This window comes from Taudactylus pleione, unplaced genomic scaffold (assembly GCF_031769625.1).
Source record: "Taudactylus pleione unplaced genomic scaffold, aTauple2 ptg000090l, whole genome shotgun sequence".
NCBI classification, from domain to species: domain Eukaryota; kingdom Metazoa; phylum Chordata; class Amphibia; order Anura; family Myobatrachidae; genus Taudactylus; species Taudactylus pleione.
In genome coordinates, this window is record NW_028284492.1 from 3,129,422 (window position 1) to 3,152,778 (window position 23,357).

Below are 23,357 nucleotides of genomic sequence, written 5' to 3' on the forward strand. Positions count from 1 at the left end.
TATATATATATATATATATATATATATATATATTTGTTCCTTTAAGAGAAGGGGGGAGAGAGAGAGAGAGACCTGAATGAAAGCACTAGTGAATTCTTGCATAAATTATGCCTGGTGGCCGTGTGACGTCACGGGGCTGTGTGGCAGGGGGGAAGGCCAGCGAGTGGGCGGGGCCATCTCCCCTCTGTGTGTGAGGGTGAGTGAGCTCGCGGGAGCGCGCTCGGTCCTCGGGGAGGGCTCGTGAACGCGGCTGGGAGCTGGTGCCCGGCGCCGGCGGAGACCAGCAGTGAGTGAGTGAGAGTGAGTGAGTGAAGGGGATCCCGCAAGCTGCGAGTGTCCGGCGGAGCCGCGGGTTCGCCTCCTCCCTGCGGGCGCGCTCGTGCACCACTGTCGGATTAAACTTGAGCCGAAATTAAAGAGCCACAAAGGGAGAAGAAGAAGAAGAGAGAGGGGGAGCAGGGGAAAGAGCCGCTCGGGGATTACTGATACTACACAAGGTGGCGGAGGAGGTCGGGGGAGAAGCGTAAACTCCAGGCAGAGCTCTTCCCCCTCCTCCCTCCCCGCAGCCTGGACAGGAGGACAGGGGGGGAGATCATTGCACGGAGGAGCCACTGATGAGACAATAGGGCTGCTGTGGCCGCACTCTGCCAGGGTAAGTGACCGGGGGAAGTTGGGGGTGGGTGACTTTTCCTCTTGGATGTGGAGTTGTGGGGAGGAGGAGGAGGGGGGCACCGTGCTAATGCATCACCCTGAGCCCGGGAGCAGGTCGCACAGCATGGCCAACTAACAATGCCCCCTCTGGCCAGCGCACAGGACAGGCCCCCCCCCCCACACCGGATCACGGTGCAACTCCTCGCAGCAACTTTCCGTGTGCCCGGTGCTGCCCTTACAGAACACGAGCCGTAGTATCGGTGCATGCATATTGGGGGGGGAGGATGGAGAGATGGAGGATCTGTGGCCGAAGGGAGGGGGCGGGATCCTGACCGCATGAGGAGCCCCTGTCCCTCTCCGACTGGTCCTATATCATGCATATCGCGACATCTGCTCTGTAGTGTGTGGGAGACCCGGACCCGGTCAGTGCTGCTGGATGGCGAGTAACTTGTGCAAAGTGTATGTGTGTGTGCAGGCAGGGTACACCCCTCTCCTTATCCCCCCATCACTGTGACCATTGCATGCGCTGTGTCTTTTACACGTCCTATCCGTGGAGCGGCAGCCTGTATACTTTATGTCCATAGCTGGGCAGTGAGTGGGGGCACAGTGCCCTGGGGAGACGTGTTGTATGAGTGGGAAACCTTCAGAGGGAGGGAGTGGGGCACACGGTAGAAACACGAGGTGCCTGGTCCGCAAAAAACGAAAAGTGATAGTGTGCAGTATGGTGCCCCCCAGAGACCCATAGATGCGATGGGCATGGTGCTATACACAGGGGTGAGCATGGACCCTGATCCCAGAAGTGTCTCCCGTTCTAGGCAGTGCATAAATATGGGCGACTCTTGTGCACGGATCCGGGCTGTGGATGCCCTTCCCCGGGGTGCTAGAACAGTTCTGCCCCTATTATTTATTGCCCCATCCAGTCTCTGGGCTGTGACTGCCTGAGGTTGGGTGGTCACACGGGAGAGGATGTCCATGTTTGTTTGCCTGGAGATGGCTGCTCCCTGTGCACACGCCCCCTCCCCCCTATCACCTCCTCAGCTGGGATGTTCTAATGAAGCGATAATGGGAGGCTGATAGGAGGTGGGTGGGTGTGGGTCATTGTTGTCCTGGTGGGGATGTGATGGAGGACAGTGGCCTCATGCTTATGGTACTAGTACAGGGTCCTGCTGGTGGAGCAGGGGGTGGATGGGGAGGAGGAGGAGGTTGGTGAGGCTCATGGAGAAGGCGCTGCAGGCTACCAGCAGCCATCATTGCAATGCATTCATCTCCTCCTGATGGCCTTTCACAGGAGGGTACCCTGGGGTAGGAGGGGAGGAGGCAGCAGCAAGGCTGAGGATGGGAGAGGCACTCCCCACAAAAAACACTGAGAAACCTCGATGCATCCGTGAGGAAAGTGGGCTACATGCACCTCTCAGCCCTCACCCTGCTGCTTTCTCTCTCTTCCTTTTTGTTTAAAGTATTTTCTTTCAGGCAACAAACAATAGACAAAGGACACAAAGTAGCAGTTGAGGAGGAGTTTCCTCCTGAATGGGAGAGATCACAGACCCACACCATGCTCTCTCCCTGTCCCTCCCAGGATCCAACTTCCCATTCCCCCAACTACAGGCAGAGCTTTAGCACCATCTCCATGTGGGGCAGGTGCTGATATTCCCTGAACAATAAAAGTTTTTTTCTGCCTTTCTCTTTTTTTTTTTCTTCTTCTCGTATGATCCATGATATTTCCTAGTGCATCCAGTCTCCTAAACAGGAAGATGTCCCCTCCAAGTCCTCAGCAGTCATTTGTTAGTGACAGGGAAACCATTGTCCCCGAGTATATCCCATTACAAGCCATCCTCTTTCCAGAACCTCTATAGCTTACATGCTTTTTCCCATTTCTACTATAAGAATCCAGTGATCATTTATTGCCAGGAAAGTTCCAGCGCCTCATGCAGGCTGCAGGGCATAGGGGGCTTTGTATGTTTTGTCTGACTGTTGCACAACAGAAGCTCTCCAGTCTAACCTAAAATGGCAGCTTGGTTTTACTAGGACCTATTCATTGATAACACCTCAAGGACAGAGAAATTTCTCCTGCAGGCTTAACCTACTTCTCATATTAACAACTGCAGCAAGGGGATACAATTCAAATCTTTTGAAGCACATTTATATACTTTATAGATCAATGCTTTTGTTACATGTTAACTTTACACTGTCTACCAGGCTAGATGTATTGGTCAAATTGTGTGCGGTGTAGCTTTAAAATGTAAGGGCATATGTTTTTAAGAGTTTTTCTGCGCAGCAGTGCATGTGATGTAAGAGGTTTTGCTTTGGCATGGTAGATTAAACCGCTGCAGTCTCTAAATTGCACTAAAAGTGCATTTTTTTTTTTGCAAAACAAATAATTGCACATAGAATGTCAGTGCTCTAATACGCAGTAATACGCTGCCTATGCTGTTTTCCGTAAGAAGTTGTCAGAGCTACATTGGTAGTTACAATAGTCACCTGTTGTAAATTTTGATTTTTTTTATTCTTATAAAATAGCTAGAAAATTGTTCAATATTGCAACAGACTGGACAGAAGTACTTTTTATTTAACTTAATATCTAAAAAAAAATTGCAGTGCTTGGTGCTGGCCAGGGTGTTGGTTTTATTTTTTTGTGCAATATATTTTTTATTCTGTACTATTTTTTTGTTTTTTGTGGATCAGACACAATTAAGTAGTTCTCTGAATAAGCACAAATTGTATATGCTGTTATTCTAAAGCTGGCCACACATCTAAAGATTATCTGTCCATCCAGCCAACTAGTTGATTGGCTGGAATGAAAATCTGGTAACGTATGGGAGTAAATGATCAGCAATTTGCTCCTAAATGCCAGAAAACAGATGAAAATTTACGTCAGACAAGTTTATTAAATGTTTGAACTAAACAATTTGTTCAAATGACAGTTTTTGTACATTCTTCGGCGTATTGTCATTTGCTTTTATACCTTACCAGATTTTCATTCCAACCAATCCAACTAGTTGGCTAGTTGGACAGAATCTTTAGATGTGTGGCCAGCTTAAGTCTTTGTCACCCTGCCTACTTTTACTGATTAGTGGTTTTTCACATTACCCACTGCATGGTGTACTAAACTGTCCTCAAAGCCCTCCTACAGTCCAGGTTTTAAGGCTATCCAAGCTCAAGCATAATTGTTCAAGTCAAAATTACTGAGGTAATAATTAAGTCAACTGTTCTAAAGGATTTATATCTTAACCCCCCCCCTAACAGTCGTGGTTTTAAAGGGCTACATTTGTAAACACTTGTAAGACTTCTTTAGTATGTTTTTATTTTTTGTTGTGTATTTTTATATAGAGACCTAATCTTGTATTAGAATACATTATTATTTGGCGTAATGTTTCTAGGTCTTGGCAACAAATTGGTCGCACAGTGATGTGGTATGAACCCAGGGCATCCTCTGGGCTAGGCTGACTGTCCTTGTTGTATGATGAGTGTGGGAGTGTGACCTCATGTCTCTTTCTGCTAGCTACATAAACAGCATTATATCACACGGCTGTACTCCTCAACAGAGAGTGATAGCAACAATGACATCACATGTTGCCATGGATGTTTATTATTTTGCTATATGGCAGGTGGAGGAGGTTGGTTTAACATGTCACTCTAGTGTAAATAAGCATTGTAAAGAGGAGACATTTTATAATGTTTGGAAAACCTTGTATATTAGTCAACTTGGTTTTTCATTCATTACGTATGTTACATAAATGTTTTTGCTAATTTAGTGGAATGTGGACAACCCCCTAATTCGGAATCTGGTTAGTGTTGTACTATCTAGGTATAGAGCAGACTGCACACAGGAAATATTGTTTTGTGCAGCAAACAGTTAATCTTCTTTGTCTTGTGACAATTAAATGAAAGGAGAGAAGCAGTAGAAAAGGCACTACTGGAACCAGAGCTGTCTGTGGAGTGCTGGTGTAACTGTAGAGACCCTCGTCCTGTGGAGGCCATGTATAATTTACTATCTGGAACTTCGGTGTGATACGTGCTCTGTTGGTTTGAATAACTACTGAAGTGAGAAGACGATTTTCTATCTTTCATGTTCTGTTCCAACTAGTGGTTGTCAGCAAAGCAGTAATGTTATGTAGTAAGGTACCTGCACTATTGTCACAACTGGCTCCCTGGATAATGTGCTTGTATATCAATATTTTACTTTGTCGTCTTCAGAAGTGACTCCAGTGTAAGCATGCAGAGGCAAGCATAGCATCCCTGTTCTTAAGAACTTTAAACTAATATAAACTAATCCGTTTGAGAACAGTTATTCCTACACACGTTGAAATGGACATATTACGTGTTTCCATATTCTTTTAGTACTAATAACTGGATGATTCTTTCACTTTTTATATTGTATTAAATATAGTACCTGTAGTAGTGATTGGACTTGCCAACTAGTGAAAACACTTACTGCAACTAGCATTGTGTTATGACTGTGATCTTTTATCATGAAATATAATAAATGTAGACAACATGTATCATTTTTAATCTAGTATTAGTGTCCTAGGTCTCTTCTAGACTATTATAACACTACTTGAATTCTAACTCTGGAGTAACCCAAATCTCTTATTTTGCAATAAACTCCCTGGCAGATTTCCAGCATGAACTTTTTGTCTGATAAAGTGTTTACTATCTACACTAATTTGGCCTGTAATCTCAGGAAACGTTGGCAAATTCTGGATTTCACATGCAGTCCTTAAGTACACCATGCACTCTTGTATGTTTATATGGAACACCCCCACCCTCCCCTCCCCCATCAACTTATAAACATAGAAACCTCCATGTCTGCAGCTTTTCAGACAGGCATTTCTACGGCATGGTTAAAAAAAAAAAAAGTTATTCCGTTTTCCAAAAATAAAGTTTGATCCAATACAGGTAGGGTTAAACCGATGTCATATGTTCTATTAAATAAGTAGGCTACATATGACAACACGGCTCTGTAAGGATGTTCTCCATAAGTATTTAAAAGCTGATTAGATGAGAGCTGCAACATAGTTCTTTTTAATCTGTTCCTAGGTACGATTTAACATCTGAAATGCTAGCAGTGCACATTCGTTATAAAACAGCAACATCACACTTTTTTCTCCAGAAATAACTTTGTTACAATTTTATTTTCTTAGGTTTTTTTTTTTACTATATTTGAGTATTGCGACTGTTTTGGTGTCGGCAGCTGCTGCAAAATCACTTTTAAGCATGTACAGATCTGTGCTACTCCAAAGATACCCTTAAACTTGGTACATGCTATGAAATATACCGTTTTGTATAGCCAATAGGCCTTTGAATGACATCGTCCACTGACATATTGCGTCAGCCCTGCAGATGCCGATATATGTTGCAGATATATCGGTACATCTGCCTATGTGTATGGGCGACCTGCTGACCGGCCTGTACACTGGCCGTAGGAACTGACAACACTGACTTCGCAACTGGGAAGGCAAATTTAAATGTCCGTACAGTTGTGATTGACCAAACATATCGAGCTACCGATTGGTATGTGTGTATAGCTTGCTGGCCGGTCACTCAGGTATGTACCCAGCTTAAGACTTGTCTTTACAGCAATTCTGGGTTTTGACTAAACCCTACTTTATCACATGGTATTTGGATTTATGATGAGTTATCAAGTAATTTGAATATATTTCCTCCCATGATGAGTTACGGTAAAGCCAATGAGCAAATATACATACAAGTTTCTGAATTCTAGAAACAAACAATAAATCACTATGCTTTTATAGTTTCAGATATTCTTCATCTGACTACCTGTTCTCTAAACAGAAAATGCAAGTGCACACTTCTTAGTACTTAGAGTGTGCACCTGCATTTTCTTTTTCCTGCATGGTACTACAAGTCTCAGCATGGTAGAACTTCTTATGTTCAACGTTGGAGTGCACATTCCTAGCCTCTTCCTCCTATATATGTTCATTAACCTCAAGAGCAAGTGGTTAAGGTGCACATCCACTAGTAGCCTGTGACACGACTGCACGATTACGACATTGTAATCGTGCAGTCGTTTCACAGTCTGTGATGTGCCTACACTGAGTAATCAGTCGTTCAGTGTAGGCACCCTCCCTCATCCCCGAACATGGCCAATCTGTCGTTATCGGCAGATTGACCAGCATGTTCGGGCGATGATAGGTGTCAAACTCGACCATCGGGAGCACGCATTGCTGGTCGTTTTTGACATTTGCCTGCCCGATTTATGCCCGATTAACGAGTGATTGAACTATGTTGTTATCGTTCAACCGCTCTGTTTAATCGGGTAGCGGATGTGCGCCTTTACACAATACACGTGTATTCGTTTGAATTCTAATATACTTTTAGAAACTTACCCACACCACAGTGGCAATTAAGTGTTTGTAAATACTTTCTGAATTAGATTCTTTTACCAATAGGTAACACAATGAACTGAAAATTTATAATTTTATCCTGCTTTTTTCCTTCTTTCTAACCTATATACTTCAGAGCTGAGTTAATCTTGCATCAAAATCATTTAGAAAATATGGTAGTCTGAGTTTTGATGTACCTTTCCAGTTCATGGCCATAAAACATTACATGCAGCTACTGTTGTTTGTTTATTTCTTTTTTTGCTTCTTAAATTATTATATTTTTCATTGAAAAGTATTGTAGCTCTTTACAAAATAGTCAATCCCATATTTCTATAGAGAAACGAATGAATTCAGATGTAGCTTTTTTGCCATGATGCAAAACAAACATGAAGAAAATGCTTGGAGAATGTTTATCAATTCTAGACTACACATTCTGTAATAATTTGCACTCTCAGTCATGAGTTTCTAAGCTACAAGTGTTAATATGTCAAGTGTAGTTAAAGCCATATTGTACAATCATTTTCAAGCCAACATGATCATATATAAAGTACGGTGTAGAAGTTATTCAGAGTTGAAACAGTACACACAATGTTTTCCCTATCTTTTTATCATTTCATATACCTTCAATTACTGTTGGTCAGTTGACCGAAGACAAGAAGTCTAAGTTAAGTTGCTGCTATTGCCTACCAAATATTCACTATTTATTGTTTTTGGTTAACACATGTGTGCTGGAGATTTTCTATTTATGTGATCATATATAAGTTTTTCGCTTGAAATGATTTATGCATTCTCGCACCTCTCAAATTTTGAGACTGGTGGGTGCAGGCCACCTCTCTTGGAGTGCACTTGTATGTGTGTATGTTGGGAAGCCATTGTTAAATAATTCAGACATGATTCTGGGTCATGGTTTTGTATATAGAAAAATGACTATTTTACTCTAGTCTATTATGTCATTCCTTGGCTTGAACCATCCATCTTTAACAATGGTAGGGCAGATTGGGCATGGTGTCATGGTAAAAGGGAAGGGCAAACTCTGCACTGACCTTTACACATCTTAGCCTGTCCATAGACTCCAACAGCTGTGTTTAGTGAGCCCTAATAGGCCAAATATCAGAGTGGGACAGCGACACTTCATTTGTGTGAGCTGTTAGAGAAGATTCAACTCCAACCACGAAAACCCAACTGTTGCTCCAAGGCCAGGATGTACAGGGGGACTTTCTTGGACCAGACACTTTATGCAAAATGAGTTCTCCATCGTACCTGGGCTGAGCTGACAAAGCTACATTTGGACTTATGGACATGAGTGATGTATGCAGAGTTTTTGCCCCACGCAAGTAGGGTAGTGAGGCTTCTTTCTTGCTAAACTGTTTGAGCAGGGGTTCTGAAATAATTACTGTTAATATTGACACTTAATTGTAGTGCACCGAGGGTCAATCGGAAATATAAGTCTGCCCAAAACTTTTACTGCTGGGTTAATTGGCTCATAACAAAAGTTGACTTTGCATATTGACTGGTTAAATATTGTCTGTAAAAGTTCTGTGTAATATTAAGGAGCTACATAAGGAATGCATTGCCTTATTAGCACCAATACAAAATGGGAAGGAAAATTTGATGATCAGGCACATGTATATTCAGGTTCACTATTCTTTGTAGTTAGTTGTCTCAACATACTTCTGTTACTCAACCAGAGACTTAATGTATCCTGGCTGGCTTCCTACCTCTCTCTGTCTCCTCCCATGATTCTATTTCTCCTCCACTACCAATAGGTGTCCCCCGAGGTTCTTTAGTTGAGTTCATCAGCTCTTTTGGCCTCCAATATCCTCATTATGCTGATAACACTCAGATCTATCTCTCCTCCCCTGACTTCTCCCCCCTCATCTCTTCAGCTGTGTGTCTGCTATTTGCACCTGGATGTCACAGCGCTTTCTTAAACTTAACATGTCTAAGACAGAGCTGAGCTTCCCATCTTCCCGAACAGCCTCACCTCCCTCAATTTCATTATCTATTGACAGCACCACCATCTCTTCTAGCCCGCATGTGCATTGTCTTGGTGACTCTGCCCTCTCCTTTTAAACCACATATTCAGTACCTTTCGCAGTCCTGCTATTTTCATTTCTGAATTATCTCCAGAATCCAGACCCTTTCTCACCCTGGAAGCAACTAAGAACTTCATCCACTCATCGGTCATGTCTAGATTGGATTCAACTCGTACGTATAATCAATAGTATGGCCTTGGTACAAATTATTTTTCCACATTCTTGTCTAAGCATTTGTAACAAAAAAAGGTACACCGAGGCATGTCTCCCAGCATAGTAAGAAATCCGTGTCAAGTACCTGAAGCCAGGGCATGACTGCTGAACTTCACCTTCAATTGTGAATCATCTTCCACCCAGGTGCTTCTGGAAATCACTTGGTGCCAGGTCAGGGCTGTAGGGAGAATGGTCCAGTACCTCCCAATGGTAGCAATGCAACTCGTGCGGTTGGCTGTGTGGTTTTGCATTATCGTGCAGCAGTATGACACCTGTTCGCAGCAACCCAGGTCGTTTTCAACGAGTTTTCCTCCACAACCTGCTAAGTGTGTCACAATGGCGGACAGCATTCACAGTATCTCTCTTGATAAGGATATAAACAAGAAGCACGCCCTTGTGGTCCCAAAGCAGGGTCTCTATGGCCTTCTTTGCTGATGGAGCTGGTTTGAATTTATTTGAAGAAGGGGACGATGCGTGTTTCCATGTCATGGATGCTTGCTTCATCTCCGGTGTCACATAATGCACTACCGTTTCATCGCCTGTAACAATACACTGCAGAAACTGCACTCCCTCACTGTACCATGTCATGTGCAAGAGAGAAAATCCAATCTTATTGGTTTTGTGAACATCTATGAATTACTTCGATACCCAGCGTGAACTCTTTCCTGTATCCCAGTTGCTCATGAACGTTATACACAGTACCCACTGAGATGTTCAGTTCGTCAGCAATATCACTAACTCAGAAGCGTCTGTCCTCCAGAATCGGACCTTCAATGCGGCACAAATTGTCATCTGTGGTGGACGTGCTTGGTCGGCCTGCTCATCTTGAATGTCTGTCCTGCCATTATCAAAGGCAGTGCGCCAAGCGCAAATTAGTTTCTGTGACATGACGTTATCACTGTACACCTTTATCAAGTTGACGGTGAATTTTAGCTGCTGATGTGCCTTTTTATATGCAGAAATCTGATCTCGCTACGTACCTCATTGTTTGACCATGTTTCCGCCAGTCCCTCCATCTTAAAACTGATGTTGAGACAGTATGACTGATATGAGGCTCAGTCTTAAGGTGGGTACACACCTGACAGATATATATGTAGATGATGGTCGTTCATACACACTGAACGACAATCATCTATCCGGCATGTGCGCGCGTGTGTTTGGGCGATTGGCTGATTGCCCGTACACAGTTGCTGATGAACAGGTAGGTCTGCAGACCTATCAGTCCACCGGCTGTGGAGCACAGCCAATGCAATATGTCTGTGAACGACGTCTTTCAGGCCTATCGTCTGTACACACTGACCGACGGGCAGCAGATATATTGGCCGATCGATTGATCGGCCAATATATCGGCTAGTGTGTACTCGGCATAATGGCCATGAGGGGAAGCAGTGGTCTAACCTGTTCTGGCCTGGTGGGAAATTAAAATGAAATAGAGAATATTGCACACATGGGAGGTCTTGTTATCTTATTGAACCACCCTCCTATATCTCTGACCTCATCTTCCTTCACACTCCTGCCCACCCACTTCACTCCACAAATAAATGCTGCCTCTCCTTCCAACGGATTACTTCCTCCCTATCCCGCGTCCACTATTTTGCCCTCGCTGCTTCCCACCCTTGGCTCTCTCTCCCTATCAGACTTTCCACCTCTCTACAGATCTTCAAATGGACTCTCAAGACCCGCTTCTTTAGCAAAGCCTTTCAGATGTCATCCTTACCCACTGCTCCTCGCTCACCGTCTCTCCTCTGTCACCCCTGTATGTCTGCGGGTTGTGTACAGGAACCGGTGGCCCGAATCCCAGCAGTGACAATGCTGGCTCCAGAATCCCAATGGTCAAAATCCATAAGCATGTTGGTGAGTATTCTAACCCTTCTCCTAACCCTTCCGTGCCGCTGCCTAATACTACCCCTCCTGTCCTGCAGCCTACCCATCCCCTAGTGCCTATTATGACTGCTGATGCAGCAATGTTTATAAACCTTGTAGTCCATGTTCTTCAATGTTTTGTACTGAAAGACTTTTCATTGTTTTTTTTTTTTTGTTCATAATGTTTCTATTTCTGTACTTTGTAAGATGCTGCGGACATCTTGTGCTGCCTTTTTTAAATAAAGGATAATACAGGTTGAGTCTCCCATATCCAAAACGCATGGGACCAGGGGTATTTTGGATATCGCAATATTCCGTATTTTGGAATATTTGCATACTATAATTAAATAACTTGGGAAAAGGACCCAAATCTAAACACCGAATGCATTTATGTATTATATACACCTTATGCACACAGCCTGCAGGTCATTTTATACAGTATTTTCAATAATTTTGTGGCTCAAACAAAGTTTGTGTACGTACATGAAATTCATTTGTTTCATATACACCTTATACACACAGCCTGAAGGTATTTTTATACAATATTTTTTATAAGTTTGTGCCTTAAACAGTTTGTACATTAAACAATCAAAAAGCAAAGGTGTCACTATCTCAGTCATGCTAAAAAAAAAAAAAAATCTGTATTTTGGAATATTTTGCTATGGGAGACTCAACCTGTAATATACAGATGCGCCCAAGTTCATTGTTGCAAAATGTGCCCGCGAGTCGTGCCACGGTACGCTACGGTGCATCCCCGATCGCGTGAGTGCGTCTCCATTAAGTCCTATGGAGACGTGATGGCGATGCAATCGTGGACGCGCAATTATGTCCTATGGAGACGCAAATGCGGGAGTCCATTGCGCTACAGACAAAGAAGTAACTGGGCAGATCTGCATCTATTAATGGCCGGCCCTGTGAAACTTGGCCAAGTGTCATGCAAAATAGATGGTAATTTATTATTGAGCAACCTGCTTGATTTCAATCACATGCCAAATGGTTTTATTTTGTAATGAACCATGTATAAGGAAAATGGTGTTCTTTGTCTTCATTTTGCATGCAGGACAAATGTCCTTGCCAGATTTATGTGATAATACAAAAATCCTCCAGTCCATCCAGTGTAGGAGTTCCATGACTACATCTTTCCATGTTGGGCAAACTGTTAAATGCGGAGTGTAAAAAGACAGGACAGCTATTTTGTTTTACTGAGAGCCAAGGATGATACCCCTCAGCTGTTTCAATATGCGTTAAATCTATGGAAAGATTACAGTACATGCATAGTCTGTTGCCAAGATGTGAAATAATGGACATATTCCTCCTTATATTCACTTTCTGGGGGCTAAAAACCACTAGAGCAGGGTTTGAGAAATACAGTCCTTGAGGCACACTTAAGGCCCCCATACACTGTGCTATATGCACCTTGCGATGTGACGACTGATCCGATGGCTGACATATCGGCCGACCAACCGATATGCCGGAACCCCCCACCCGCATAGCACTGCATGGGATCGTACATCGCTCCCCCCAAATCAACTGAACATGCAGAAAGATCTGGAGGAGCGATGTATGATCCCATGGGAGCCGAGATCATACCCACACACAGAACGATATAGCAGCGTTATTGTTCCAATCTGTCTGTCTGCTGCTATATCGTACCGTGTATGTGGGGCCTAAACAGTTTAGGTTTTAAGGATAATCCATGCTTGTGTACATATGGTATAATCAAACTGACTGGTACTAATTAAGTCACCTGTGCTTAAGCATGGATATCCTTAAAACCTGGACTGTTGGAGTGCCTTATTGGAACCACTGCTCTAGAATATTGCATTTTGCTTGCCACCTGTTGGTTGCTTTGTGCATTAAATAGGCAAATGGATGTCTGCAGAAAGTTGACTGATGTCTGTATATGGCTTTGAAAGTTCCTAGGCTAGTACATGTCCTTAGTTTACAGGTGCAATCCTCCATTTTAAAGATTTGTATCTGGAAATAGTGTTCATTCTAGCACCCTGCACCTGTCCTAACCCATGCATGTCCTCTTTCCTGCCTGGGGTGTCACTGTCTGCTCTGGTGCCTCTAGAATGAACACTATGGCAATGCCCCTGTTCATTATTGGCCAACTGCTCATCAAAATTCCACATTTTGCATATTAGATGCAATTGTTAATGCACTTTTTTTTTTTTTTTTAATTTGCGTTAAGATTTAGTAGGAAAATATAGGATTTATTAAGTTATTTATATAGCGCTGTGCAGAGAATATTTAGCTATTCACATCAGTCTCTGCCCCTGCGGAGCTTACAATCTTGGTAGAATACTACCTGTTTCAGCAAAGATTTCATGGTATTGTACTGCTCCAAGGTCAAGTGAGACATTATTGCAGGTAGTTGCTGCATCAAAGCAAGTTAAGTGCCGAAGTAAATTACTGTATAATGTTGGCAACTGTGGTAATATCTTGCAGAAGTTTGCATACAAGTACAGAAATAATGGAATTGTATGGTCCTCAGACCCCTCCAATACTGCATTTTTATACTGGTCACTCATTTCAAATTGAAACAAGATCACATTTACTTTACAAACATACTGTATGCCTTATTTAAGCTTTCAGTAGAAACAACATAACATCAATAAGGTTAAAGGCAGAAGCCAAGTGTCTATAGGGAAAATAATATATTAAATGTAGGACCTTTATAAGGTGCTGCTATCAAGGCTGCCTGCAAAGGTCACGGTTTGCAGTTCCATTTTGTGTCTTCAGTTCCATTATTTGCTTTCTTGTCCCCAAAATCCTTATATCGCCCCCCAGGAGATTTGTCACGCTAATTGTGGTGTGTTAATCCTCTTAATACAATAGCTTGGCATGGTCTGATGGCAAGAGATATAAGATGACATTGGGGAGATGACCAGAGCCTCAAAGGATAGGACACCGCAGTCACAGGTGTTATTCCCAACTCCCTAAGCTTGCTAGTAGCCTAAACAGAAGAATTATCTAAAAGTCTAGTATGGAGTTTGTGAAAAACAAACCATTTTTATGGTTTGTGTTCTGTTTAAACAATTTGAATTGCTTTTATGGAGTTATGGAATATGCATACTAACCTGTACAAGAAGTGGTCAGTTAATAAAAGTGATAAACGCTTACTAACTTGTCATTACTGTGTTGTAAGATTCGTGCTGATCTTTCTGCTATTTTATGTATTTCCTTTCTTCATGCATTACTTAGGGCTGGGAGGCCAAGGTCCATGTGCAATGCGTGGTCCCACAATGCACTCATGGCTTTGACAGTACTTGCTCCAGGCTCTTCCTGGAGTTATGCGGAGTCAGGGATTTTGACAACAATGTTTCTGATTAATAAAGAAAACTTTCATTATTTAAAAATTAAAAATTATATTATTTGAAGTAGAAACCTGCTTACCTTAGGAGTGTCTATAGTCAGTACAGAGGTATCCTTGCTTATCTAGCCTCAATACTCCATGTAGCGTGATATGCGTGGCATGAGTGAGCCATCGGGTCCTGTACATACGCTATCACTGGGCATCTTTTTTTTTTTTGGGCCGAAAAAGCATCTAAATCGCAAGGCGATGCGACTAGGACGCAGCAGGAGACTCTGCTGATTAAGTTGATATACAACACTTGTATATCTGTGTGCGACTGAGACTGTAAATCAGTGGTGTCAAACTCGGGCCCTCCAGCTGCCGTGGAACTACACGTACCAGCATGTAGTGCCACAGTTTTGCTATTAGGACATGCTAAAAGTGTGGCAGGGCATGCTGGGATATGTAGTCCCAGAAAAGCTGAAGGGCCCGAGTTTGACACCACTGCTGTAAATGAAACTTGGTGTGGAAAAAACCCTGGCCGATGCATCGTAGCACTTTGCATGCTGATTGAGAAACTCTGGTGCACGGAGATGTACAAGTGTCAAATATCAAACTAATCGGCAGTGTCTCCTGGTGTGTCTTAGTCACATTGCATTGCAACTTATACGTCGGCAAAAAAGACGCCCGACGCTAACAAAGTCTCACAGGACCAAGCGTGTCAAAAGGGGCTGTTTGACGCAACTGCAGCAAGGACGAGTGAGGACACATCAGGTTATACAGTTAGGTCCATATATACATATTTGGATACAGACACAATTGTCAGCATTTTGGCCCTATACGCCACCTAGTGTTCCCACCAGGATTTGGGACGGGAAGGGCGCTAGAGGTGCAGAGATAGTAGCATGCGCATGCCTGAAAAGGTGGCGTGGATGGCCAGTGAAGGGAGCAATGCCCCGCTGACGTCACTGTGGGTGGGCGGTGCGGCCCCGCCGACATCAAATATTGGGTGGCGTCACTAATGGGGGTGTGCCCAGCACCTACGGAGCCCAAGCTCTCCCTTAATGTGAATAGGTGCCATGTGCATGCGAACAGGATCTATTCGCACGGCGGCAGAATGGCAGCAGCCAGGCTGTTATAGCAGGGCACAGCTAAAAGGGCAGGACTCATTTTGCACTTTAAGAATCAAGCAGGGCGTGACGCCCTGCTAAAAGAGCCTAGCGTGAACAATAGCCTCCACACTGGATTTGAAATTGAACAATGGAGATGCAATTGAAGTGCAGACTTTTAGCTTTAATTCAAGAGGCTGGAACAAAATTATTGTATGAAATGTTTAGGTATTGCATCTGTGTTTATACAGTGCCCTATTTTTAGGGGCTCAAATCTAATTGGACCAATTACCATAAGTTTAAAATGTTAATTTTTATTTCTTTGTCAAGAATCCATTGTATGAAATTACTGTTTAAAGGATGGAACCCATGGACATCATCAAATGCTGGGTTTCCTGCTTTGCCAGGCCTCTACTGCAGCTGTCGTCAGTTGTTGGTTGTTCGTGGGTCTCTCTGCCTTTAGTTTTGTCTTCAGTGAGTGCAATGCATGCTCATACTGGTTGATATCAGGTGGTTAACTCTGCCATTACAGCACAGGCTTATTAAGAGAGGACGGGGGCCCGTGTTCACTCCCTGTCCGGTGCCCCCTCCTCTCTACCTGGCTGCCATCAGCGAACTGACAGCAGCGGTAGACTCGGGGCACTAGAGGGGTATGCTCCGGATCATGAACCATTCCAAGTCTTCTCCATGCTTTTATCTTCCCATCATTCTGGAACAGTTTATTTTTTATATTCAGTTACTTATATAGTGCAAGCATATTTTGTTGCGCTTTTTCATTTGTCCAAAAACACTGTTCCAAATCTTGGCTGGCTTTTTTTTAAAGATATTATTTTTTGGGGGGGGCAAAGTCTAATCTGGTCTGTGTTCTTGAGGTTTACGAATGTTTCCACCTTGTAGTGAATCTTCTGTATTTGCTCTCGTGAAACCTTCTCTTTATGGTAGACTTGGATAATGATATGCCTTCTTCCTGGAGAGTATTCTTCACTTTTCTGCACGTTGTGAAGGGGTTTTTACTTTACCATGGAAAGGATCCGGCGATCATCCGCCACAGTTGTCTTCGAGGCCTTTTTGTGTACTTCTTTTTTTTTTTTTGCACCCTAAGTATGCCCTGTGTCACTTGCATTGAGAGCTTATTTGAACGCGTGTTGTGCGTTAACAGCATCTGCTTCTAAATGCAAATGCCACACTTTGAATCAACTCCAGACATTTTGTGTAACTGATAAAAAAATAAAGGAATAGCCCACACCTGTCCATGAAACAGCTTTGAGTCAGTTATCCAATTACTTTTGGTCCCTTGAAAAAGAGGGGACTACATTCCTAGACCCTTCCTCCATGAATACCCACAAATTAAAGTTGATAGTCTGCACTTTAATATTCATTACTAGCTGTTGCCCGAGGCTTCGCCTATGATGAAATCGCTGCTGCCAACATTTTTCTTTTTTACTTGAGTTGTTCTAGTTCTAAAAGATATATAGACATATTGGTACTACTGACAGTGTTTGATAATTCAAGTGACAGTTTACATCTCTATTTAGTGCTGGTCAGTTATCAGTTATTCTGTGTTCTGCAAATCAGAATATGATGAAGACAAAAACATAAATCCACTGTTCTGAACATAAACGAGTGTTCTAGATTTCAACTTCTTTGCCAGTTATACACTTATACACTTCTAAGAATTATGTTTGTAGATCAGACCACCTTCAACTATATTAGCCAAACACCGTTCAGAGATTATTCTGTAAGCCTCTGGCAGTTGTGTCTTGTTAAGGAAACCCTGATTGAATTCATGACTGCATTTTAAAGAGCTTGCCTAAGGAGTTAAAAATATCAATATTTGTGTCAACGACCTGTGAAAATGTTTTGTAGACAGAAGGGAGCTGGTTGGCAGCTAGATGTGTATATTTCCTGGACTGCTTTACTGGGAGCATTTAGAACAATAATAAGGACAAGTGACAAGTACCTTTCAAGTACACAAAGTTTTTTTTTTTTTTGCTTTGTTTGGATGCTCCTAGTAATGCAACAAAGGTACTGGTGTGAATTATTAAAACATACTGCGTATAGCGCTGCATAATATGTTGGTACTATCTAAAGGCTAATAAAAGAGCAAGTGACAGCTTCGACTGATCAGGCAGCAGTTTTATAGAAAATATTCCTGGCCCAGTGGAGCTTACAGTCTACACTTTCTCATGCGTGCGCACACACACATCAATGCCTACAGAAGCCAATTAACCTTCTAAGGTCTTTGGACTGTGGGAGGAAACTGGTGCACCCAGAAGAAACCCACATAGACATGGGGAGGACATATAAACTCTACACACATAACTGGTTTAATTGGAGCTATATGGAAAACTTTCTACCTCTTGAAAGAAAAGAACGTGGTGCCTGGCTATCAACTGCATCTGGCACATCCAACAGTTGCTTAAAATGCCGGTTTACTATATTGAGAAGTGCTGAAGGGTGAGTTTAATGCAGCAAACACTGGGCAGAATGTTTACCACAATACACAATTCATTTTGCAACTATTTAATCTGCAATGATGTCTTCTGTGCATCACCAAGTGGGAACAGCTAGACGGCATGATCAGTATGTGCTGTAAAGTTGCCATGCCTGGAAATGCTGGCAATTCCCCTAGCAAAGCACTTGGAAAAGGTCTCCTGGGCTTGCTGCTATTTCCAGCACTGCTAGAGCTAATCCTGATATGCTGCCATTACATCTTGATGACCTGTGTCGTACAGTATGTGACGTTTTCAGGCTATGCATTGCTAGGGCTCCATGTCTTGTCAGTGTTTCTCGAATTTGTTTCTTTTTCTGTCCACTTCTGTTGACTTATTTTCGTTGCTGGTTATAAGTAAAAAAGATACCTAATGTCAGCTGGTCATTTGAATGCATTAATTGCAACCTGTGACTCTACTGCTAGAGCTGCCACGATGGATCTGTCTGGTTCTCCATGCACTTCCTGGATATTGATGAATCGCAGAAATGCATCTGGACTTTTTTTTTTCTTTCCCTGTACACACAGGCACGTGGTGATGAGCATGGCTATGGAAGCAATATAATCTGGACCCAGTCTGTAATGTGTCTGGGACACAGAATGAGGAGACTGCGCCCTTACCTTAGAAACCACTTTGCTCTACTGTACACACTGATAGATCTTATCGCCTGTTCCATTGAACGTGTTATATATCTGTAGTTCATAGTCGGTTGTGTACAGCGCATATGTGTGTGAATGACTTTGGCCCTCATTCAGACCCACTCGCAAGCGGCTGTCCGCTCGCAAGTGGGTCGATGGTCTGCACTGCGCATGCGCACGACGGAGGGAGCTCCGTCATGCGCATGCGCGAGACGCGCCGAGCGAAGGACTTCGCACGGAGTGTCTCATCAAAGGGGGCGTGCTGTCGATGTTGACTGACAGCATGCCCCCTTTGGTGGGCGTGCCTGCCAGACGGAGGCGTTCCCAAGGGAACGCCTACCGTCTGAAGCCGGCCCCACTGACATCACTAGTGATGTCAGTGGGAGTGATTTTGGCTCTGATAGAGCCAAAATCACTCCTGGCCTTGCGGTTGAAAACTTCAACCGCAGGCTGTTGTTCGCAGTGGCGATGGTCAAGACCATCGCGACCATCATCCTGCACGCTCGTATATGCTGTGGGTGGTGACCCACAGCTATACGAGCGTCCAGGAGGACGCTCCATATTAATGGAGGTGGGCCTGATTCAGAGCGAGCGCTCTGGTCAGAGTGTCCGGCTCTGAATCAGGGCCTTTGTTCACAGACATATCTATTCTCCTGTGCAGCACAGCAGATGGCCAATATATATCTGAAAGATATATCGGTCATCTGCTGGTGTGTACAGGCAACCCACCGATCAGCCGTACACATGGTGCACGGACCCGTTGGTGATTGACAGCTCAGCAGGGCGGGCAATTTTAAATGCCTGTCCAGTTGAGCTGTCAAGACCAACACATCAGGAAGACAATTGGCAAGTGTGTATACACTTGCCAATCGTCAGAGAGGTAGGCGTGTACCCAGCTTTAGAAATGATCTCTATCATAGTCTACCCTCATTCTATATTGGCTGTGATAAGTGCACTTTGCACCTGTGTCATTAAGCACCTATGCTGGGCTTTAGGGAATATTTGAATGAATGGAAGAAACCAGTGCTAATGCATTATGAAATATGGCCCATATTTTAATGGCCACCGGATCACAAATAATTGATGTCCGCGGATCAGCGTTTTTGATTGCCGATCAAATTTGGTTAATCGCAGCACTGATATATGACCCATATATCAGTGCTGCGATTAACCAAATTCGATTGGCAATCAAAAACGCTGATCCGCGGACATCAATTATTTGTGATCCGTTGGTGGATCACTGCAAAACAGCTAGTTAAAAATTCTTGACTCGCTGATCTCGATCACTTTTGGCCAGAATTGGTGAATTGAGGAATCCCAACATGTTGGATTTCACAGACTTTGGCAGAACTGGAAATTGGGGGCAGAACTGGGAATTGGGGGCAATACATGGCAGGGCCCCATAAGATGGGGAATTGTGTTACATTTCAGCCTGTGTTTAGCCTTGTTATCCATGTTGTCCCTCTGTTACCAAACATGTTTAGCTTCAGAAGTCCTTCCACTAGAGAACTCTCCTTTCCTCTGAGATTGGATCTTCATTCAAAATATCTGTATTATTGGAATGTTTTTCTGTAACTGTAGCGTTTCATTAACAATCTTGTTTCATACTCTCTATATTGGCTGAATTTTGAGCATTAGGCGCTGATATTTGTTATACAACTTAAGTTGTAATGAAAAACTATGTGATGTAGACTGGCTTATATTGAAATGAGCATGTAATAAGGATTTTTTCATTTTTATTTTATTTTCCTGCACCATGTTATGCTATATATAGGCCATCATGTATTTCCACTTATACATGTCACATTTATTCTTCTGGCAGATATGTTATTGCTGACTCTTTATCCCTAATGTGTCTAGAGTTGTGTTTACTTATGGTACAGTAGAGTCAGTGAAATCACATGCACGTTTTTGTCCAATTCATGCCTAGCAAATCATGTTGTCTGGTAGTAATTTGTGGTAAATAGTAAAATAGTTTTCTTAAGTGAATGCAGCCGTCTTTGAAAACGTTGGACTAATCTCAGGCTACTGGACATGGTGTAGAAATTTAAACTACTTCCAGGAACGTTTTGGAGGGATCCGTGTTTTATACACTGTGCTCTAGATCTATTTTTAATGTTTTGGCATATAGTGCAATGCACAAAAACCAATGGATCTTTTGACTTGTATTATAATATTTGTGGTAAAGGAATGTTACACTATTATATATTGAAAATAAGTTTTTATTTGAGTGACTCTGCCAATAGACCCTCATTGATGGATTGTTCTATAGCTTTCATCGAGGTACCTATAACTTAATCAGCTGCATTCTCATAAAGGGCGGGATGTACTAAGCATCGCTTCTGCGATGCGGTACATTCCACCTGACTTCGGGTACATACCGTGATTCAATACCGCGGTATGTACCAAGAATTTTGCAAAGGACAGCTTTCTCGATAAGAGCTGTCCTTTGCAATGCTGCCGGGCAGAGAGACTTCTGGATTTAACACCCAGAATTCTCTCTGGTGTCCTTCTGCCGCGGGGGCTCGTGGGAGGGATCTGATCGGATATCTCCCAGCCATGTGCGTCCTGATAAGAAGCCCATAGGCTTCTATTGAGAAACGCCACCTGTAGATGGCGTTACCTAACGGGTTGAAGCATTCTGGTGCTTGGTACATTTGGGTAATGCGGTAAAACCCTCCGAAAACTGCATTTTTGAGGGGTTTACCGCATTTTTACCTTTAGCACATCCCACCCAAATATTGGTGCAGCCCATAAAATGGCTTCCTCCTCTGTGTGGGTTTGGGATAGGCGTACATTAAAGCTTCACTACTGCCAATGGACAAATTTAATTAGCGGATTACTGCACCTTGACTTAACGTGTATACCATGTTTATGAACACTCCTGGTAGTCGCGCAATTCAATTGTGAAAGGCTTATCCTGGTGGTGATTTGTGATGTTAATCACATTAAAGGGGTCTATGTACTAAGCAGTGATAAGTGACAGAGTGAAGTGATAAGTCTGTGATAAGTGCCAGCCAATCAGCTCCCAACTGTAATTTTTCAAACACAGCCTGTGAGATGACAGTTGGGAGCTGATTGGCTGGCACTTCATCACTTTCTTATCACTTTTCACTCTGTCACTTATCACTGCTTAGTACATAGACCCCTAAGTGTGTGTGGGAAAAATGGGGGAAAACAGCCTGTACCCCACAAAAGAGCAAACTAACATTGGATAACAGTATAGAATTATATTAATGTCCTAAGGCAAAGTATTTGGGGCTATTCAAAGGTGTCAAATGGCTGGTTTGTGTATTTTTAATAACCATTGCAAAATTATAGAAAGGAAGTGTTTTTCATCAAGTTAAATGCTCTAGATGAACTTGGGGTGCATAAAAATGTCTTAAAGTTGATTTTTGTGTCATTTTAAGCCACTTTTAAAAATGTGTTTAAAAACACCTGTAACTCCCACCTGCACCTATCAATACAGCACCCCCATATACCTGTCCCACATATTTTAACTCTGGATATCACCCCAAATATGACACGTCATAATTTGCTCAATTATGCTAATTAATTGTCAGTGCCTAATTAATCATCAGGGGTTCTGAACCAAGTCCTGAAGTTTTTAGTTTAAAATAGAGGTTTTCATCTGCTCAGGGCTGCAAATAAAATGGTACATGGATCGGTAATGTGACAAGGTGTGTGGCTAATTGAATAGCAAAAAAAGTAGCGTCTGGCCACACTAATCTGTGTACACTGGTTAACGCTCCCAATTAAATTAGTCCCAAACTGTGTACAACTAGCGGGATGATTCCCCTAGCAGGAGCCTCGGATGCTCTGGTTCTTGAATACTATTAATACTATTTTATTCACCATTTTAAAATGGTGGCAGAATGAGGCGTGAGAAGGAGGGCTAATTGGAAACTGCAATCTTTTGATTGTGTGATCTGACCGAGTTTTCCACTCACACCCTCCATTTTGCGGCATCCCGCAGCCTTATTTTCACCTGGGGCTTTTAGAACAGCAGTAAATGCCCCATAAATCTGCTGCTTAGGACAGGCCCTGGGAATTTGTGGAAATCTCTAAATTAGTAAAATGTAGGGTATGGAACTCTATGGGGGCATACAATTGTCTGAGAGAATTAGCTCCCGTCTAAAGTGGCTGGGAGCTAATTCAATTGAGCCCCATTTTGGCTGTGATGGCCACATTCTTGCGCCTTCAGGCATGGGATTATGCGTAGAAGGACGCTAGGGGGATGTCTGGGTGTTAATCCCAGAATTCTCTCTATCCGAGGTCATCGCAAAGGACAACTCTTTTCACGTAATTAACCCCGGTATGTACCCAATAAGAGGCGGGATGTACCACATTGTGGATGTGATGCTTAGTGCATCCTGCCCTGTGTGATTAATGGCGGATCGTGACGATAATTGTATAATGTATGCACAGCATTGGGAAGTTGTGGTGTTGTATAGACAATGTGCGCACACATACATAAAGGTAATCCACTCACTCTGTATCAACCCAGGAAAGTGGGTGACTCTTCTGGCATAAGAAAAGAGTAACTCAGTGACTGAAGCATTTCACTGTGTTTGTATGTATTTACATGCGTGTTTGCTTGTGTGATATCTGGCCTTCACATGCATGTTTTTGTACACTTCATGCCTAGCAAATCATGGTATGGGGAAAATAGTTTTCCTAAATGAGTATAAGTGTGTATGTGTATATATATAT

General features: G+C 43.0%; 1 protein-coding gene across 3 annotated transcripts in view; it reads left to right on the top strand.

The window, feature by feature from the left end:
* The first annotated feature begins 242 nt into the window (after nucleotides 1-242).
* The window catches only part of CHD7 (chromodomain helicase DNA binding protein 7), a 129,917-nt gene continuing 106,802 nt past the window's right edge, over nucleotides 243-23,357 (top strand). Inside the window, exon 1 of one of the 3 annotated variants that reach the window (XM_088469315.1) lies at nucleotides 243-290. The gene's annotated coding sequence lies outside the window, so the exon portion shown is untranslated. Of the gene's footprint in view, nucleotides 653-23,357 lie in introns of all 3 variants that reach the window. The other 2 variants (XM_088469314.1, XM_088469316.1) reach the window with 2 other exon arrangements.